Consider the following 10160-nt stretch of genomic DNA (forward strand, 5'->3'; position numbering starts at 1 on the left):
TCGTCATTCTTGTTCGGATTTCCACTGCAAATAAGGAAAAGGTAAGTGTCATACCAATTATATTAAGCTCATATAAGAATTACAATTTTATAATAAACCGAAAAATTTGAGTGTAATATTTATAATTAGTACGTTTAAAGGTATGACTCTCATAGTTGTTAAACTCACATTAATACTTTTATAAACAAAATTATTAACTCTTACAGTTATTGAAATCACATTAATACTTTTATAAATAAAGTTACAAATATTCTGGCCATCTAATTAACTTATTTGATCAAACCCCTCAATTTATTTGTCTTATATTTTTGTCCTATAAAATAGTTCATAGTTGGACATACATAAATTCGAATTTGAGCTATATACGGTGATAGAATATTTGTAGCTGTCGTTAAATAGAGACTTCAAATCATGCAGGTGGATTTTATCTTAAACATGATCAACAACCACATGACATATCCACCTGCATTATTTGCTCCATACTTTTTGGGATATCAATTATGTGATCGATACTCGTTCAAGCTTAGGAAACATTATCTCTGATATGTCGACCTAACATACTTAATTTCACTATTAACCAGTAACTTTTTTTGCATGATGATGTAAATTAGAGCATAAATTATGCATATATCAAAAGAAAGATTCTTGTACCGGCCGGCCGCGAGGTTCCTTGAAAAAACAAAGGAATATATAAACGAATTTCTTGTGTTTGAGCATAAAAATACAGGTCATCTTCAGCTGTACACAATTTATTTTTTTAATTACATGTGAAATTATTATTCTTGTTGCAGTTAAGAACTGTAGAAGGCAATGGAAGATTTTCGTTTTTTATGGTATAGAACATTACCTGTACATTCCATACCAAGTGGCCCAAGACAAACATCCTAATTTCACGATTTGAAATTGTCGCTTTCTTAGGGTCTGAATATCAATCAGATTCACTATTGCTAATCTTCCTAGTGGCTGCAATATTGCTAGCTATGACCGGCCAGCCAGCTATACAGCGCCAGATTAATTTGCTAGAAAATAGATGATTAATAAGGGAACCGGATCCTTTCTGGATTCAAAAAATCTGAGTCTAAAGATAAAATGATTTAGACCATTGAAATAAAATCAAACTACTACAAATAGAGGCTATCTCTAAAAGTTATAATAATTGTAACCGTTGGATCAAATTTCAATGGCCCAAATCATTTGATCCTTGGGCTTAGTTCCTTTGGATCCGGAGGGGATCCGATTCCATTAATAAGTACCGTAATACACTCTTAAATCCATGATTTGCCTGCCTAGTTATATAACCCTAAGGGCAATGCTTAGGAAACCTTCTATTTAAACTATATGACGTGGCTGTTAATGATTGAATTATTACTTAAGTGTTGATTAACGTGCTTATTTTTTATTGTGATACATCACGTATTTTACAAATATGGTCTAAAAAGTTGTTCTACTTGGTATTTACTCTAACCCTAAAGCGCAAGTTACAAATAAGTCCCAAACAACTTCTTTACGAGCAATCCTAGTCTATTTTATCTGCTTAATTGGAGAACGACCTTTGGAAATATAAAGTGAAAAACTTTTGGACGGAACAGATTATCACAAAAGAAATTTAACAGAATAAACAGACATAAATTAGTATTATATTTTAGTAGTAATATTTTTCTTCACGTGCTAGTGCAAGGTCTTAGACTTGACTTATGTAGATGGTGAATTTGATACCGAATTATTATTGCATGCTCCTTCTATAACTTAACTCCAATGCCCTATTTCTTTGTGTAAATATATCGTTTGTGTTAAAAATTAAAATATATATGAGTTTACAAATTATACTACTCCATGCATATGTAGATCGTTATGAGTTGATTATCGTTATATCTATATATAATTAAAATGTTAGAAAAAATTAGCAATTTGGTTTATTTTTATGTTAAGATATCTTTTGGTGCCACTTAGTACTACAGTTTAGTGGTATTCAAGTTCGATTCTCACCAAAGATGAGTTTGAATCACATTATTGCTAGTCTATTGTGAGGCTAAGCCCACCCCACCTCCCTTAATGTAGATAATATCTTTTGTTAATATATATATATATATATATTGTTGTATGCCTATTTAACTAAGCTATTATAAGGGAATAGAGAGAGGGAGGCCGACGGTAGAGAGAGAGAGAAGAGAGAGATTTAATTGTGAGGTGTGTGTTGTATCACCCCCATTGTGCCCTTATTTATAGTAATAGGATAGGTTAAATCCTTATCCTTTTAAGATTACAACTCTAATAGGAATTAGACTACTAAAAGGAATATAAAAGATATCCCTAGATACACTAGGATTTACACAATCACATTCATATTCTAATATGACTGCAACTCCCCCTTGAGTGTGTAAATACTCAAACAAACATCGCATCAAATCTTCAGTAGATAAGGTAGAACAATTGATAAAGTTGGCAGCACAACGGGTGAATGTGAGTCTTAGATTTAAAGAAAGTATGCATTGGTAGTAAAACTCACAAAACCTCGCTATGGTAAAACACAGCATGGGGAAAACCCATAGACTAAGGAGAATAGTGAGAAGTATGCGTAATGTCTAAAATAAACGTCAAACAGGATAAAAGTGAACTCAACAGAGTATAATCATCCCAAGATGGGTGCCTCATCAAAATCTCGTTAGGTAGCAAAAACCCAGTGGAAAAAATGCTATTAATCGTAGGAAAAAGAGTACATTAAGATCAAGTGAGTATGCTTCTGGATACTCTCCTTGAGTTAGACATAACTTCCAAATAAGAGAACTACAAGTAATTCAACTCAAATAATTTACGCATACCAATTCCTTGGACGATTCTCATTAAAACGCATTATAGGTTCCAAAATGTTATGGTAGATACTTCTTCAACCTAATAGTACTGCGTGTCGAGATCAAAACATCTCACCACCTCTTAGTGTTGTTTAGAATAGTTATATTGCTTGTGATATAAAAAAAAAAAAAAAAAAAAAAAAACAGTATATAAATAGTCATATCAGGCAAGAATATCCCTAATAGCCTACTTAATCTGAAACTAAAACAGAATAAGAAATAAAACATGACTCCTGGTGTTTAGGGTTTCGCATATTTTCTTTTCAAAATTGAGCAGCTTTATTTTCTTATTTTTATTTATAAGAAACTTTGAAGTTCTATAGAATCTAGGCTAAATTAATTATGAATGCACCTTAAAAACTTGATGGATGGGATTTGAACGAGACTATATGGTACAATATTCCGAGAGCTTTAACATGAGCGTCTCTAATGGTATAGGTAAATGGGTCGTTAAATACATATATTTTGATGAGGCATATAGATTAAACGTTGCTCCAACGGTATAGGCAATTGAGTAATTTTGCCTACTCTTACAAAGTGGGCAATATTTGCCTACTTCAACATTATAGGCAATAAATTATTCCACTTAGAGCTTGGAACTAAATTCGCACACCGTCAGGAGGGTGGAGATGCACAAACTCGACTCCCTGTAAAACAGTAACAACTACAAGCAACCTTAGGATCGGTGGAGTGCCAGGCAAACTCTTTGACAGCCAAGTTAGTAAGCAAATATATTAGACTCAAGCGGTGGCTAGAGAATAGAGAGTGCGATTGCACTACCAAAAATGAACCTTATAAGGATGTATTTATACCAGTTGAGAAACAATCCTTTTAAGATATAGAATCTGTATTAAACTGTGAGAATACCAGAGGATACTTAGGAGTGAATATTGTATCTTCTTAAGAGTGTGATTACTTGTGTTGTACTATAGGAATCTCTAAGAATATAAGAAATCTGGCTAATTCCATTCCAGATTAGGTTTTCATATCTTGCAGAACAAACATGGTCATTTTCAATGAAGTCCACGGACTTCGACCACTTATTCGGAACAAGATAATGATGGCATCAACTGATCTGTTTGTAGCACTCCGAAATAGAAGTTGAGTTCATGACCAGACTACTGATGTATTCATATTCCGACCTTGAAATTATGGTCCCACGTGAAGAAGGAAGACAAATGACATTCTGCATATTTATAAAGCAATGACTTATTTATATTTTCAAAGGTTGCGGCACATAGATTTATTGAAATCTTCAACTCTCGTAACACCCTCATTTTTTTTTTCCAGTAAAAATAACGTCGTCTACTCTTCCTCACCCAAACCTACCACTAACATGCGCAACCAAATTCCACTGCCTCCATCTTCCACCACCTGCCATCATTCGCCACGGCCACCACCAAACCTCACCACCGTTGTCACCCCATACCAACCCCCAACCCCAACCTGTCGCTGCCCACCCACCCTCACCGCCACCCTCCACCACCATCTTAATTAAATTGGAGGTTTAAGATAATTGTTACGAAATAAACTATAATGTAAGTAATACTGTCTGCTGTTGCTAAACTAATTAATTAGTAACCATACTTTCACTCATATTCCCTTTAGTCATTATGTAAAATAACTACGTAGTTTTACTTTAAAATTTATAAAACAATGCGACACTACTTTTCAATTTCACACTCACAACACTTCAAAATATCTCTATATATAAAGCCAACACTGCTGTGAACATTATTTTTTGGGTCACAACCTTCACAAAAAAAAGAAAAAAAAAAAAGAAAAAGAAAGTGGACAGAAATGCCCCTCTAAACAAAAATGTTCAAAAGGAATCCAAAATAATGCACGGGTATTTTCGTCATATAAACAATGTTTTTTTAATAATTAATTCTTTTTGTACAGTTTTTTTGGTACAATTTTTTTTAATTAGTACCTCACAATAGGCTAGCAATAATGCAATTCAATGAGTTGTTTATTAAATATTATTTTATCTATTTCTAAACAAGTTCAAAACATCTTAAGAGGCGCATAGTGCCAGTAATAAAAAAAGGTCTTTCGCACGCGCATAATAATGTGATTCAATTAGTTGTCAGATGATTTTTTTTTTTTTCCGAACAAACGATATTTACACTAAGGGGAAAAGGGATAGGCTTAGCCTGACAATGGGCTAGCAATAATATGATTTAATCAGTTGTTTATTAAATATTATTTTCTCTATTTTTAAACACGTTCAAAACATCTTAAGAGGTGCGTAGTGCTGATTATAAAAAATGTCTTTTGCACGCACATAATAATGTGATTCGATTAGTTATCAAATAATTGTTTTTTTTTCTTTCGAACAAACGATATTATCTATACTAAGAATGAGGGGTGGGCTTAACCTCACATTGGGTTAGCAATAATGTGATTCAATAAGTTGTTTATTAAATATTATTTTCTCTAATTTAAAGCACGTTCAAAACATCTTAAGAGCCGCGTACCATTTGTGATAAAAAAAAAGGTCTTTCACATACGCACAATAATATGATTCAATCAGTTGTATTATTTTTTCTATTTTAAACACTTAAGAGGCACATAGTGCCAATTATATAGATATATATATATATATATATATAAATATGTAAAAGGCATTTCGCAAGCGCATAATAATGTGATTCAATTAGTTGTCAAATGATCAATTTTTTATTTTCTTTGAACAAACGATGTTTTCTACACTAAGAGGGTGGGTGGACTTAGTCTCACAATGAACTAGTAATAATGTAATTCAATTAGTTGTTTATTAAATATTATTTTCTCTATTCTTAATGTTAATCAATAGAATATAGATGGAAATTGAAGGACCAATTTCATTATGTGGATTCAACTGTTTTATTGGTTTATGAGGGGTTTCTTCTAGCATGTTCGAATATTATTCATTTACTTCAAATATTTGACTTTCTTTTTGTCAAAAAAAAAAAAATTTATTGAAGCAATTAACGCATATAAATACATTTAAAACGTATAAGTCAAGCATAGTAAACCGTGGTTCAAAAAATGTCTTCTACACGCGCGTGAGTGGGTGCATGAAGGCTAGTATTTTATAAAATGCGCAGCTAGCTAGTTCTTTATAGTAAGATAAACATATATATACCCTTCCAGCCAATATTGCTGGAATCCGAACGAATTAAATTGCAAAGAAAGAACAATTAGGAATTAGCAGGTTCCAGAATTTGAGGTCCCAAATTCCGTGGTTTCATGAACAAGTCAACAAACAAATATTCTAATTGGTTTAACACCAGATATCTGACCAAATATATAAGTTGCGTAAACCACCACATAGAGTCGATTAATATATAAACCAACTTGTACATTGTTGCCACTTGCGTAAATTTAAAGGTTCTGGTAAGCGTACTTTGCGCTTGAGGCACATGCCATTAGGGAACATATGGGGATAATTAGGAAACATAATCTGAATTAATTTGGTGTTTCGTTAGGTGGAGTTGTACTAATAAGGACCCTCATAGGTTCGACTGTATTCCACAACTGACGAAGGCCTAATACATATTAAGACATGAAAAGGTAGGGGTGTTTTGTTTGGTGAGGTGTTGGCGTGCTACTTGACCAGCCCTCAATTTAGATTTCTGAAAACCTTTGATTAACATCTCCTATTGCTTAGGAGGATCAAATAGATATCTGAAAACCTTTGATCAATTTAGATTTCTTAATATTTCTCTACGGTACATATATTTACTTGATACATTCACTATATAACGGTTTGATATGCAACCAAAACAAAAAAGAATATTATAATATGACTAAATCTGACTGTTAGTCGCTTGTTTTACTTTTCTTTTTTCTTCAAATTATTGATAAAATATAGTAGGTGGGGGACGGGATGGGGGTTTTTCTAGATGCAATGGTCCTTTCTTCTTCAAGAGGGTTAGTGTTTCGCACACGACTATTGACGAATAGCTAATCTTGCCTAATTATTCTCTACAAAATTTACAGAAAGATTTAACAAAAGAAGACAATTCAATTAATGGAAGGATGGGAAGATTGTTAATATGAAGTAGAATTCTCTCCTCTCATTCTCACACTTTTGTTTGTCTTTTCCTCTATGAAAAAAATTCAAAACAGAATGTTGACGTGACTTTATCATAATTCTTTAAATAAAAGGAGAGAGAAGAAGAGAAAGATTAGAGAAAGAGAATCATACTCTTGTTATTAGAGCTAAATACTGGAATAATTCGACACATAATTCAATGAACAACGATATTTTTTTTAATGCATCGATATTTTTATATCAATGAAAGAGGGAGTTCAGCTAAGCCACATAATAAATAACCTAATTTGGTATCGAAACCCCTACATAATGTTTTATTAAAAAGCAGTTAATTAATTATTAATGAAGTAACACACTTAGGGTGTGTTTGTTTGACATCCCTAGCTCTCACTAGACTGGACTAGACTAACAACCAGTGTAGTCCAGCGTTTGGCAAAGCAAAGGATTAGCTTTAATGACGTTAGCTCAGACTCGCCTCGACTTCGGGCCTCACTAGCTGTCGTTAGCTAATCCCAACCAAAAGCATGGTATTAGCTAGGACTAGATGTCAATGCCTTCTTCTCTCCAAATCTGTCTCAAGCAGCCTTCTTCAGTGACCGCAACCCCTCATGACCTACAATCTTAGAATCTGGTGACCACCCATAATCTGATTACCACTCAGGGAGTTGGACAGGAAAAGAGGCAAAGGGAAGAGAGAGGGATTTGAACAGAAAAATAAAGGGAAGAGAGAAAGGGAGCTAAACAGGAAAACTCACCATGGCTAGCATTGAATTGGCGATGCTAAACTTGAGAGGGAGGGGCTGGGGTTTTTGGGGGAAGGCATGTCTCCATTTTTTGTGATTTTAAGTCGAATCGTCTGTGCAACAGAGGGAGAAAAGGAGCGAAGAAACTTGGATACACAAAAAGAGGAAAATATTAGAGGTTAGATGAAGAGGGGAGAGAGACGGCGGAGAAAAAAATGAGAGGTTAGATGGAGAGAAAGATGATTCCCGAATGATTCTAGAAAATAAGAAAAAGATAAATTAATAATAGAATATTAATAAATATATATTAAGTTAATAATAAAATATTATAGATATACATTAAATAATATAATATTACAGTCCTACTTCTTAGTCTGACACTACATCAAATGCTTCACTAAATCAATCCAATTTAGTCTAGTCTAAGCCAGTCTAGTTTAGTCTCTGAAGCTAGTTCAGTCCAAAATAGTTCAGTGCAACAAACGCATTCTTAACCCATTGTATTACAAGGGGCTGTTCATGAGGTTACATGGCATGTAAATCAAGTTGTCGACAGCGTTCATCCCTACCCTTGTTGTTAGTGTAGTTGTATTTAAAACAAACGTAGATTTATAATTCAAGTGATTAAAAGAGTTTATATTTACTTTCGAGAGATTCTAATATGGTCGCTCTACCTCAAATTCAATGTTGACTACGAAACAGAATTAATAATAAATTGACAGCCAAACAAAGGAAAACACAAGAACAGTAAATGGTACAGTGGGTTTTTGGGAAAGGGTGATGGACACATTATAAGTCCTCATCGGAGATGATTACAGAGTGGCTGTTAGTGAGGTCACATGGATTCCTCTGAGCATGGTCCGACACCTGAACGAAGCTGTTGTGTGTTGTTTTTATCTCCTTCTCTATCTCTATCTCTCTCTGCAAACAGATCTTTATCAGAATCTTTAGGACATCACCAGCTTTTCGTCATCTTCTTCATTTTCTATGTCCAAGTATCCGACCATATTATTGCTAAATGAAACCATGGTTACATATTCTGTTCAGAAAATTAGGAAAAAAGTACAGTACTAGGTGGGTAAAAGACTAAACTATCCCCCCCCTCAGTGCGTACAATGTGAGTTGAATAGGGAGATTACTGTCCTCACGGTTTAATATGGCGTTCTATTCATGACATGGGATATGCTTTTGGGCCCATACAAACAAAATGTCTTCTTAAAAGGGTCCCACTGTTGGATTATTCCAATTTTTAACTAATTTAAATAAGGGATACTTTTGATACGGTTCCTAGTCTCTAACACTCTTTGACTAAAACCTTAATGATATTCAAAGTTTGATCAAAGTCCATTGACTTTGTACACCTCATTATATTACTATTAATATTTATATTTTTATAATTTTGACATTAATTGTTTGATATTTTATGAGAATTATAATCCTATAAATTTAAAATCCCTCGTTATAATACTATTAGAAATGGCTACAATAAAAAATTTCAAACATTTTGATTGAATAAATGGATAAAAACTATGTAACAAAAAGAAATAATAAATGGCAAAAGAATGTATCCATAGTGTTAAAAAAATTGGTACATTTTACAAAAAAAAATTGGTACATTTCACATATAACAAAGTGGTACATTAATAAAGAAGAATGGGTACATTATAAATAAATTAGGGTAAAAATAAAAGATTCAAAAATTATGAGTACAAATGAAATTTTAAAAATTATGGGCGCAAAAAAAAAAATAATACATGGGTACAAATTAAAACAAAAAAGAAAATACAACAAATTTAAAAAAAAAAAGTTGCAAATTAAAAATGGGTACAAACTAAAAATATAAATATATGATACAAAGTTTAGCCATAAAACATAAATATACCATATGTAATTTTTCTATCATTAATTAATTATACAATGTCACGTTACGGTAAACACATGGGCACAAATACAAATAAAACTTTAAAAAATCTGGCCACAAAGAAATTAATATATGGGCACAAATTAAAAATGAAAATAAAATTGGTACAAATTAAAGAAGGTTTGCAAATTAAAAATGGGTACAAACTAAAAATAAAAATATATGATAAAAAATTTAGCCATAAATATAAATATACTAATTGTAACATTTTTAACACTAAATGAATATATTTAAAAATAAAAAATATTTTATTATTGAAATAATTAATGATGTTATTAATTTTCAAGGACCTTGATAAAAAAAATTGAAAAGGAATAAAGTTTTAATCAAGGGAGTAGCAAAAAGAGGGATGAGAACCTAATTTCTCCTTTAAATAATCCATTAGAGGTGCTTAAGAGTTTTTTATTTTTTTTATTTTGTTTAAACTACAATATATTTATACTAAGAGAGAAGAGAGAATAAATTAGTATCGAAATTTGCATCTACAGAACTTGAAACTAAGACCTTTTACTTATATATGTAGAAAAATAGCACTATACTAAATAGTTGTTTGAGAGTTTGTCGGTTGGGTATACAAATTTGTGCTTGTACTACTCATAAAACTC

At 32.3% G+C, this 10160-nt stretch overlaps 1 long non-coding RNA gene across 1 annotated transcript; it reads right to left on the reverse strand.

Moving 5' to 3' along the window:
* Positions 1–7066: 7066 nt before the first annotated feature.
* Positions 7067–7869, reverse strand: LOC148694634 (uncharacterized). The gene is made up of 2 exons (XR_015965783.1): positions 7647–7869; positions 7067–7519 (listed from the first exon to the last, which is right to left on the reverse strand). It is a non-coding gene; the product is annotated as an uncharacterized LOC148694634 (long non-coding RNA).
* Between the last annotated feature and the right edge of the window lie 2291 nt (positions 7870–10160).

The sequence above is a fragment of the Pyrus communis genome, chromosome 8 (assembly GCF_041283825.1).
Source record: "Pyrus communis isolate YQ-2024b chromosome 8, ASM4128382v1, whole genome shotgun sequence".
NCBI classification, from domain to species: Eukaryota; Viridiplantae; Streptophyta; class Magnoliopsida; order Rosales; family Rosaceae; genus Pyrus; species Pyrus communis.